Below are 12,899 nucleotides of genomic sequence, written 5' to 3' on the forward strand. Positions count from 1 at the left end.
ACCATATTAGACACGAATGTTGGAGGTCATGAGAGAAGCCGTTGTACAAAATTTCAGCCACATCGGATGAGAATTGAGCCCTCTAGAGGTTTATGAAGCCAAGATCCCAGATCGGTTTATATGGCAGCTATATCAGGTTCTATACCGATTTACGCCATACTAAGCACAGTTATTGGGAGTCAAAACAAAACAAAACACCTCATGCTAATTTTCAGTTAAATCGGCCGAAAATTGCGCCCTCTTGAGGCTCAAGAAGTCATGACCCAAGATCGGTTTCTATGGCAGCTATATCAAAACATGGACCGATTTTGCCCATTTACAATACCAACCGACTTTCACTAATAAAAAGTTTTTGTGCAAAATTTCAAGCGGCTACCTTTACTCCTTCGAAAGTTAGCGTGCTTTCGACAGACGGACGGACATAGCTAGATCGACTTAGAATGTCGCGACGATCAAGAATATATATATTTTATGGGGTCCCAGACGCATACTTCGAGGTGTTGTAAACTGAATGACGAAATTAGTACACCACCACCTTATGGTGGAGGGTATAAAAATTATTTTTATATATAAGATATTTGTTGTTGTTATATGTAGCTTAGAAAGAGTAGCTTTCAACCACAAATTTGTACGTTCGTTTTCAAAATTATTTTTATCTGTGTAGGCTTTTTTAGCCACCAAAAAATTACTTTCTCCGCCACCTAATCTTCAGCGAAAATTTTGGATCATGGGCAGAAAAATGCGTCGATCGCCGAATATAAAAGTTGTCGTGATGATCATTGGGACCACCAACTATTCTTAAATACTTGGTGTCACATTTACTACTGCAATAGTGGATTGCGGAGTAGAAACAAATTCCTGAAATCACTTTCCGCTACCACTTGTTTTTCTGCTCACCAATATATATTCGGTCATACGGAGGTCAGTGGTAAACTATGCAGAGCCAATGTTGGCTTGTCAGTTGAATAGCATGCAGTAGAAAATTATTATGAACAGCCAGAATCGTGCTTTACGAACTGAGATAGGACATTCCCCCATTACTCATCCGATCCACCTCCATCAGTAGGGATCCTTTCCTTATATGTCGTCTAAGACGTATCTACCGGGGTGTTATTGGAGCAAGTCACCATTTGGGTGATAGGCAATCGTAGGATCGTTAATCTTCATGACCTAGAACGAGAGTTTCAATAGTACAAAAAAGACCTTCTGCTCCAAGTAGTGTAACAGGCAGGTCCAAACAGCATTCACATGTCTACGGTAGAGAAAGTGGTAAACAGCCATCAAATGTATGCCGTACTTGGAGTCTATCTGCCGCCAAAATTACCTAATGAAGTTATACTCCTTCAGCAAAGCCTTTCTCAATTCCTTTTGGGTAGTTATTATTGTAAATATACGGCACTCGCTACAAGCCACCAACTTATCTGCCCAGCTAACCTATTCGACAACAGATCACTCCGGCCGCACCTCACCCATGTTGCAGGGTTTGCTAGATTGGATTGAACGGCCTGCGTGGAAACCTTGATAACTAAGTCGATTGTGTTGGGAGGAGAAGACAGAAGAGAAATTGAAGAATAATGATAAATATCTACCATAGTACTGTGCTGGGCAGTTAAACGAAATCAGAAGGGAAAGGGGAAACAAACAAATAGAAACCCCGTATGGAGAAAGGTGGGCCACAGGAAATTTCTATTCGGTGAGAGTTTCCTCTGGTAAGCCGTTTTATGACTGTACGATAATCCAGGGTATCGGGTATCACAAATCCGGCAGATATCCGCAACCTAGATCTGGAAAACTTTCAATATTCGCTCCATACATTATTTCTATATATTTCTTCTTAACTATCGATACCATCGATTGTATCAGCAAATTTGTTAAATATGTTTTACATTTGCGATCAAAATTTAGGGGTTTAGATGCTTTACCATGCAAGAAGTCAAACATACAAATTTGCTTAATATGACAGTACGAAGGCTGTTAAATAAGATTCTGGCCTAGACGGCACTAAGTGTTGCCAGGTGTAATCTGACATTTGCAACGGAAATTTTACATTTTCTAGCATAATCTAATTCTAGCATAACTTTTGACTTACGACTATCATTTGTGTTGTTTACAGTGACTTGAAAAAAATCTTTCTATGGCGAAGAAGAACCATCTTACAGCACTCTAAAGAATTAGTTAAATAAATTCAGTCGTAGCCGACGCTCGCTCAAAGTCGAATGCAGTGATGGTCGTCGAAAAACGGTTGAACCAGAGATCATTGACACCATTCGTAAACTTATAATAAAAGATCGTTATGTGAGGTTCCGCAAGATAGAGGCATCCTTAGGCATTTCTTCGAAATTGCAAAAGCGTTCTTCGATATTGCATGAACACCTGGTCCAGTTTGCACCACAATTAAATTATATGTTGGAGACCTACACCACAATTAAATTATATGTTGGAGACCTGTGCTAATTTGAATAAGAATTGCGCCCCTTTGGGGGCTCAAGAAGAAAAATAGAGAGATCGATTTATATGGGAGCTGTATCGAGCTATAGACCGATTCAGACTATAATAAACACACATGTTGATGGTCATGAGAGGATCCGTCGCACAAAATTTCAGGCAAATCGGATAATAATTGCAACCTCTAGAGAAGTCAAGATCCCAGATCGGTTTATATGGAAGCAATATCAGGTTATGAACCGATTTGAACCTTATTTGACACAGTTGTTGAGAGTAAGAATAAAATACGTCATGCAAAAATTTTATGACATGACTAGATAGACTCATAACGTCGAGACGATCAAGAATATATATACTTTATGGGGTGTTAGACGAATATTTCGAGGTGTTACAAACGGAATTACTAGATAAGTATACCCCCATCCTATGGTGGTGGGTATTAAAACGAAGATGGGCTAATTTGTCTTGATATCTGACAAGGTTAAATACTTAGGAGTGATCTTGGACAGAAAACCGAATTTGAAGTGTCACATTCAGGAGCATACCAAAGAAGCTGACAGATGTTGGGCACTATAAAGACGAGCAGTTGGCTCAAAATGAGGCCTCCATTGGCTCCACAGAAGCGTAATTAGACCATTTCTCACTTACACCTTAGTAACCAGTGAGCTATTTTGGCTTAGGGCTCCAATATTTTCGCAGTTTTCTAATGTTTTATAAGAAAATTTGCCGATTTTTCAAAATTTCCTTAGAAATATAACAAATTTTCGGTTAAATTTCTTTCGATTCTGCACATTTTTTGTGTTTATTCCCGAAAATCTGCACATTCCCTCAAAAGAGAATTTATTTTTCGTAGTATTTTTCGTATTCCCAAGCATCATCTGAGAGTTGTTTCAGAATCTCAGTCTTGAGACAAACATTAGACGAATTTCACATTATTCTGGTACTTTTTGAGTGGTCTTTTGTCTATCAAAATATCATAAATATCTAACTAATTTCAAAAATTCGCTTAGAATTTTCGAAGATTTTTTTTAAGGATACCAAAAAAATGCATTCGAAATCATAATCGAAAACTTGCGCAGCATCTCTGCGAGTTCGTAACTTACTCGGCAAAAATTGTTCACTGCGTAACACTGCAACGTAATGATAATACAACAGGTTCAAAGAACGTGATGTCTTGGCATAGGCGAAGCGATAAGAACCACAACCACTAGGGTACTGGAGACTATTCTAGATATTCTCCCCTTTGACATACAGATTATGTGTCAAGCAGCCATTTCGGCTCCGAGATTTAAGATGATGGGAGAATGGTGCACATTATAATATCGTGGTATAATCGAGCCGACGGTAGTAAACCGGCTGCGAGGCACTGCTGCCAGCGGCACATTCTTGGAGTGAAGGTACTCTGGTGTTGCCATCTGGAAGATCATGTTACACGGATGGATTAAAGCTATGACCTATGACAGAGTAGGATCTATTTTTTACGGCCTGTCCATAAAACGATACAGCAGGCAGAGATCCGGGCGAACACAGAATGAGATGGTGTGGTGTTTGGTGTGGTGACTGGCCGTCATGGCAATAACAACCAGGATGGTTTGGTCACGAACAGTCTTGGAGTGTAAGAAGCCTTTCGGGTCGACGCAGTTCGAGTTAAGGGCGTGGGCGTCGAATGCGCATGAAACACTGTAGAACAGCAAAACGGTCGGTAGTACGAGGAAAATCATATTCGTTGTCATAAAAATTTTGACAGTTTCTTCTTTTCATATTACGAAAAGAAAGCTTATTAATTAATTCTGCATCCGTATCCGATATGTTTTACAAAATTTTAACAGAAAATACTCAAAAGACACTTTTAATAATAAGTTTAATTTCCATCGTAAAAGAAAACACCAAATAATTTTGATTAGTGATTAGTTAACGATTTTCTATTTGTTAACCAAAACAGCTGATTTTATATATGTCGATTATTGCTTAAAGTTGATACAGAATACCAAAATATTTAACTTTTTTCTTATCGTTTTTTAACTAAACGATTTTTCATTAAAACAGAATTCCACTACAGAGCTCCCTAACCGGGAGGGAGTGAAAGCATGGGTGAATTGCCCTGGTACTTATTGCGTGGTGCCGTGTATAACGGGATAACACTCCGCATCATCTCCTTTCGCAGAAAGGAAGAGTGGCAAAAGTTTAAGGAATCAAAAGCAGTGGCACCTTCGGGGCACTTGTCCTTTCTCCCGAGACCAACATCGCCTCTACTCTCGATCAGATGTTTGGAGCTTCATGCCTAACAGACATTTATAGGTGATGAATCGGTTGAACCATCGCTGTAAACATTCAAAGGACTATTCCCCGCCTAAGCACCCAACCCCTACCTATCGAGGCGCCACATAAATAGAGCTTATTCAGTCCCCTTCTGACCCTCTCTGGATGTGCCTTCTTCGGTTTAGTTTGTGGTCCAGAACCTTGACGAAATATTATACCTCTTAAGACAATTCCTCACAGAACACCTAACTTCCGTCTTCTCGCGAAAAGTATCAGTTGCGTTTTATCAGTTTTATGCTTAGTCCATAGGGTTTCGCCAACTAAGGAAGCTATCCTTAATGCCTTCTGAAGGAGATTCGGAATAGTAGGAGAAAGCGGTCACGCACCACGAAGACCTGGGATGGCCTGTCAAAAGCTCTGACGTATATGACATGCATATCCGACACATAATATATACGTCAAAAATGTCGTAAACCTAGCCAAAAAAAATAGTTTTTGACAGAGTTAAATAATATTGGGTTGCCCAAAAAGTAATTGCGGATTTTTCATATAGTCGGCGTTGACAAATTTTTTCACAGCTTGTGACTCTGTAATTGCATTCTTTCTTCTGTCAGTTATCAGCTGTTACTTTTAGCTTGCTTTAGAAAAAAAGTGTAAAAAAAGTATATTTGATTAAAGTTCATTCTAAGTTTTATTGAAAATGCATTTACTTTCTTTTAAAAAATCCGCAATTACTTTTTGGGCAACCCAATAATAAGGAAATCGTACAACTATTTTAAAATTTTGTGAATTATGATTATCGCTCAGATGGTGTATTGGTTAGAAGGTACGTCACTAACAGAAAATGTCTAAGTTTGAATCACGACGAGAAAATCAAAACAATTTCAGCTGGTGTTGCCCCTCGCTAATGCTGGTGGTATTTGTGAATATCATAACGTGGTCAAATTGCTCCAATGGCGGAGCGCTGACAATAAAAAGATTTAAAGTGAAAATTTTTACACCATCCACCATAGGATGGGGGGTATACTAATTTCGTCATTCTGATTGTAACTACTCGAAATATTCGTCTGAGACCCCATAAAGTGTATATATTCTCGATGGTCGCGACATTTTATGTCGATCTAGCCATGTCCATCCGTCTGTCCGTCCGTCCGTCTGTCTGTCGAAAGAACGCTTACTTCCGAAGGAGTAAAGCTAGCCGCTTGAAATTTTGCACAAATACTTCTTATTAGTGTAGGTCGGTTGGTATTGTAAATGGGCTATATCGGTCCTTGTTTTGATATAGCTGTCATCTTGGGTCTTGAATTCTTGAGCCTCTAGAGTGCGCAATTCTTATCCGATTGGAATGAAATTTTGCATGACGTGTTTTGCTATGATATTCAATAACTATGCCAAGTATGGTTCTAATCGGTTCATAATCTGATATAGCTGCCATATAAACCGATCTTGGGTCTTGACTTCTTGAGCCTCTAGAGTGCGACATTCTTATCCGATTGGAATGAAATTGTGCACGACGTGTTTTGTTATGATATTCGACAACTGTGCCAAGTATGGTTTAAATTGGTCCATAACCTGATATAGCTATCATATAAACCGATCGTGGGTCTTGACTTCTTGAGCCTCTAAAGGGCGCAATTCTTATCCGATTGGAATGAATATGTGCACGAAATATTTTATTATGATATCCAACAACTGTGCCAAGTATTGTTCAAATCGGTTCATAACCTGATATAGCTGCCATATAAACAGATCTGAGGTCTTGACTTCTTGAGCTTCTAGAGGGCGCAATTCCTATCCGATTTGGCTGAAATTTAGCATGACGTATTTTATTCTTACTCTCAACAACTATGTCAAATAAGGTTCAAATCGGTTCATAATCTGATATAGCTGCCTTATAAACGCATCTGGGATCTTGACTTCTCTAGAGGTTGCAATTATTATCCAATTTGCCTGAAATTTTGTGCGACGGATTCTCTCATGACCATCAACATACGTGTTTATTATGGTCTGAATCGGTCTATAGCCCGATACAGCTCCCATATAAATCGATCTCTCTATTTTACTTCGTAAGCCCCCAATTGTTCCCATATTGTTCGTTTTGCAGTAGGGCGACCCCCTGGGACTTTATCCCAAATTATACCCTACACCACTACTGTGGTACAGGGTATTATAACTTTGTGAATTAGTTTGTAACACCCAAAAGGAAGAGAGATAGACCCATTGATAAGTATACCAATCGACTCAGAATCACTTTCTGATTCGATTTAGCTATGTCCGTCTGTTTGTCTGTCCATGTTAATTTGTGTACAAAGTACAGGTCGCAGTTTTCATCCGATCGTCTTCAAACTTGGTACAGGAATGTTTTTCGGCCTAGAGACGAAGCCTATTGAAATTGGAAAAAATCGGTTAAGATCTGGATATAGCTACCATATATATGTTCGACCGAGTTTCAGTAATAATGCAATAAAATGGTAATTTCTTAACCAATTCTCACGGTAGGAAGGAAGAATTTTCTCTTGACTCTCAATATTACTGGTGAATTTCGTGGAAATCGGTTCAGATTTAGATATGGCTCTCATTTGTTATCCGATTCTGTCGAAATTTTGCAGGAAGGATTTTCTGATGATTCTCAATATAACTGGTGAATTTCATAGAAATCGGCCCAGATTTAGATATATGTATATCGCCCGATTTTAACTTTAATAGCCACTGCAAGCGCATTTATTGACCAATCTTGCAAAAATTGTGCACAACGCTTTCCTCGACGACTACCACATTGTCTGAGAAGTTTTCTCGGAATCGCTTCAGAATTAGATATAGCTCCCATATATACGTTCATCAGATTTTGGGTTATTTGCCATAATGTTGTAATTTGTCAACCGTAGTTTTTACAGTTTGAACATATTTGATGGCCGAGGTCCATCAAAATTGGTTCGGAATTGGATATAGGTCCCACATTGTACTTATAGGGTAGGGCATTATACAGTCGGCAGGCCGACTTACTGGTTTTTATATAAGTATCACATTCTAATTTCAAATTCCTTTCGCTTGAGTCCCATACTGCCCCTTTCAGTCTACCCTTTCAGGCGACCATTCACCACTTAATGCTTAGTTTTGTATCAAGTTCGTTCTCTACCCTTTAATACTTATTTTTTTACATCTAAATTGTCCCAATCAATAATCTTGTCTGTTTGGGACATTGGAAGACAATGTTGTCTTCCAATGCGTCAATTGGAGCGGGCTTGTCTGTATAGTCGTGAGCTTTAACATAGCCCTAAAAAAATAGTCTAAAAGCGTTAAATGGTACTATCTAGGCGGCCAATTGACCGGTCCCGAACGTGAAATAAAATTTTCACCGAACTCGCCTCTCAATAAGTCCGTTGTTACGCGTGCTGTGTGGCGTGTGGCACCGTCTTGTTGAAACCACATGTCACGAAAGGTAGCTCTTTCATTTTGGGCAAAAAAAAAAATGGATATCATCTCACGATAGCGCTCACCATTCATAGTTATGTTACGATTTGCATCACCTTTGAAAAAGCACGGCCCAGTGATGTCACCAGCCCATAAACCGCACCAAATTGTGAATTTTCATGGATACATTGGTAGATCTTGCAATGCTTTCGACTGATCTTTAATCCAAAATCGACAATTCTGCTTATTTACGTACCTATTGAGCCAAAAATGAGCTTCGTCCTAAAATGGAAGAAGCGCGCTCCGAACTTTCTTATCAGAGCACGCATTTTGATAATTAAATTCAAAATTTTGCATGCTTTGTTCGTTTGTAAGAAGATTCATGGTTAAATAATAGACCAAAGTCAAGATGTTTGACACTGAAACAAGACACGAAACGTGCGTGAGCTGTTTAATCCAATTTTGCCAAAAAGATAGTAGCTAACAAATCACCCTTTAATAGATGGTTTAAGCCATTGAAGTGTCGGTTTCACACTATTTTATTGCACAATTTTTTGTTCGTCCCAACACACCACCTATCAATCAATCATGACGCTTTAGCGACTAAGGCTCAGGTGTGTTTTCTTTATTTCACTAAAAATTTGGCTTGTTTATAATATGCCTCTGGATACCAATGTCAGTAACAAGTGTTTTGATCGAGGTCTAACAATGTAAAGGGCAATAAGACCGCACAAGCGAAACTATTAAGGCACTTTAGGCGTTAAAGTTTATTAATGCCAGCGAGTGAGTATCACTTGTTTGACATGTTTTATTTGACGTCCCAATACGTGTGCACATTTTCATAAAATTGGTTCAGAATCAAATATAAATTTTTGGGCTGTTGTAGCTACGTTTTGTGTTCGATCTTTAAATTTTGCACGAGAGGTCTTATTTGTAGTTTCCATATATATCTCTCATCCGATATGGCCTTTTAAGGCCGTAGAACCCACAATTTATGTCCGATCTTTACAAATTTTAGCACAAGATGTTTTATTTGACGTCCTAATACATCTGCAAAATTTCATTGAAATCTGATCAAATTTAGATAAAGCTCCCATTTATACAATATCTTTCATTCGATATGGCATTTAAAGCCTACAATTTGGTTTCGATTTTTATAAAATTTAACGTGAAGTTTTTTATTTGAAGTCCTGTTGCGTGTGCTAAATTTCATCAAAGTTTGTCCAGATTCAGATATACATTGCTCCTATAAATATCTTTCATTCGCTATGGCCTGTAGGCTGTAGTAGCCACAACTTAGATCCTATCGTAAGAAAGCTTTGCAAGGTTCTATTTAATACTTCAATAGGTATGCAAAATTAAAGTCTGACCAGATTTCAACAAAGGTTCCATGTGTTAAAAGTAGTACATAAACTCGGTGGTGTAGCGTACTATATAGTCAGCTCCGCCCGACTTTTGCATTTCCTTACTTGTTTTTACTATACTTGCTGTCTTCATCCCATTCTTTCCTATTAGTACAATTGTATTACTCACTGTTTTCAAGCTTACGATAGGTTAGGTTAGGTTAAAAAGAGGGTGCGGATATTAATCCGCCCTATGCCACTATGGACGTACACCTAAGCCAGTAATCGGCTTGTTGTGCGCTCTATAAAACTTAAAAATAAAGTCGAAAATTAAAATTTTATGTAAGAAAATCCGTGCTACTTACAAAATCCTTAATTGTTTTCCATACCAGTCCCCTAAGTGTGTTAATGTCTGATACTTTGTCCCCACCTAAGTACTTTTAGCCGCGAAAGCCTGGAAATGATATAGAAAGTGATTCAACGTCTCATCATCTTCCCCACATGCCGGTTTTGCACACTGCAAAACTGTTGACCTTACCGTCCTGTTTGTCATTGCCCTTATGGCCATTTTACTGTCCGTCAAGATGTTCACACTCGACTTCCTCGCGTTAACACCACACCACCAAAGCATTCCATGATCGTCCGGATCTCTGCCTGCAGAATCGTATTGTGGTCAGGCAGTCGAAAAGAGATCTCAGTCTCTGGGTTCCCAATGTAGACCCCCAGGCCCACCCTGTCCTCTAACATTGATCCATCTCTATAGACCGATCTCCCAGATGAAAATACCACAGTTCCGTCAATCCAAAACCATGCTGCTGGCAGCCGTGTCTCGCACTAGACCTCAAGGGTCATCTCAGGTATCCGATCGGAAACCTCTTCTAATCCATGCGGGTTTCTATATGTCAATGGATCCGATATCTAGAATAGGCTTCAGCGCCTTAGAGGGCGTGGACTTCATCGCTCCAACAATGCAAATACATCATATTCTCTGAACCTTTATCCTTAGTTTGCACTTTTTCTCCAACGCAGGGCACTAAACTACTGGGGCGGATGTAAGTATTGGTATTATCACGCTCCTGCACTCAGGAAAATGGTGCGCATAATGTAAGGTAAGAAACTTAGTTGAAATTAGTTTGCCAATTTTAATCTAATTTGGTTAAGTTTTGATTAAAGCAAGGACAAGTTGCATGTTTTTACTCATCTGTAATTAGTGGCCAATAGTTCATAAATTTGGCTTTGGGAAGCCATTTTACTTACCCAAGTCTCTTTTCAACAAATTAAATATTGCTACAGCAAACAACGTTTTTATTTACCCAATATTAACATGGTGCTATATATCAACATATATTACAAAACCTATATTCTTCAAATTGAAAAATTTTCATTCAAAATAGTTTACGAATTTCCCAAATTTCAGTAGTATTGTATATATTTAATTCAAATATAAGTTTTAAACTAAGGTTGAAAGATTTTTTAACAGAGATGGTTAAATCTATTAACTTCTCACTAATAAAGGGTGATTTTTTTGAGGTTAGGATTTTCATGCATTAGTATTTGACATATCACGTGGGATTTCAGACATGGTGTCAAAGAGAAAGATGCTCAGTATGCTTTGACATTTCATCATGAATAGACTTACTAACGAGCAACGCTTGCAAATCATTGAATTTTATTACCAAAATCAGTGTTCGGTTCGAAATGTGTTCAAATTTTGACAAATTTTGTTCAGCGATGAGGCCATTTCTGGTTGAATGGCTACGTAAATAAGCAAATTGCCGCATTTGGAGTGAAGAGCAACCAGAAGCCGTTCAAGAACTGCCCATGCATCCCGAAAAATGCACTGTTTGGTGTGGTTTGTACGCTGGTGGAATCATTGGACCGTATTTTTTCAAAGATGCTGTTGGACGCAACGTTACGGTGAATGAACACATTTCGAACCGAACACTGATTTTGGTAATAAAATTCAATGATTTGCAAGCGTTGCTCGTTAGTAAGTCTATTCATGATGAAATGTCAAAGCATACTGAGCATCTTTCTCTTTGACACCATGTCTGAAATCCCACGTGATCTGTCAAATACTAATGCATGAAAATCCTAACCTCAAAAAAATCACCCTTTACAAGCCTAGCCTTAATGCAAATATAAACGTGCGTTTTATACAAGTTGTTTGTCAGTCGTGCAATCATAACTCGATTAAAAACTTAGAATATCATAATACAAACACGTTTGTGACTTCACATTGTATAGGATAATATTGGGTTGCCCAAAAAGTAATTGCGGATTTTTCATATAGTCGGCGTTGACAAATTGTTTTCACAGCTTGTGACTCTGTAATTGCATTCTTTCTTCTGTCAGTTATCAGCTGTTACTTTTAGCTTGCTTTAGAAAAAAAGTGTAAAAAAAGTATATTTGATTAAAGTTCATTCTAAGTTTTATTGAAAATGCATTTACTTTCTTTTAAAAAATCCGCAATTACTTTTTGGGCAACCCAATAGATCCATGTTAGGAACCCAGAATAAAATGCTCTTAGAAACCTTACAGGTTAATGACTGCTACAAATTCTTATTCAACAAGTAAAAGCGTGCTAAGTTCGGCCGGGCCGAATCTTTATACCCTCCACCATGCATAAAATTTGTCGAGTTCTTTTTTCGGTATCTCTGTTGTGCTGTTTCAGGCTATAGGGCGATTCAGACCATATTTGACACGTACGTTGAATGTCATGTGTAAAACCGTTGTAAATTTCAGCCAAATCGGATAATAATTGCGCCCTCTAGAGGCTCAAGAAGTCAAGATCCCAGATCGGTTTATTTGACAGCTATATCAGTTTATGGACCGATTTAAACCATACTTAGTACAGTTTTTCCACTCCCAAAAAGCCTTGCACAACCGAGCAGATAAAAAACATGGAGAAAGTTGGAAACCACAACTTTGAGATAGTCAGTAACTTTATCTACCTCGGCACCGCCGTAACCGAAACGAATGACACCAGTCATGAGATAAAGCGAAGAATAATACTGGCTAACAGATGCTACTTTGGACTATGTAAGCAGTTTAGAAACAAGACCACCTCTCGACAGACGAAGACTACACTTTACAAGACACTGATACTACCCGTGCTGTTATATGGTTCTGAAGCATGGGACTTGTGAAAGCAGATGAGGCTTGGAGTATTTGAGAGAAAGATTCTTCGTAAAATATATGGACCAGTTTGCGTTAACGGAAAATATAGGCGACGTATGAACCACGAGCTGTATGACGACGATAGCATAGTTACACGCATCAAAATACAACGGCTGCGTTAGCTAGGTCATGTTGTCAGAATGGATGAAGAAGCTCCAGCAAAGAAGTCTTTTGAAGGCAAACACGGTGGTACACGCAAACTGGGAAGACCAAAAGCCCGATGGAAAGATCAAGTTGTGGGAGACACCTCGAAACTTGGTG

Source organism: Stomoxys calcitrans, chromosome 1, assembly GCF_963082655.1.
Source record: "Stomoxys calcitrans chromosome 1, idStoCalc2.1, whole genome shotgun sequence".
Classification (NCBI taxonomy): Eukaryota; Metazoa; Arthropoda; class Insecta; order Diptera; family Muscidae; genus Stomoxys; species Stomoxys calcitrans.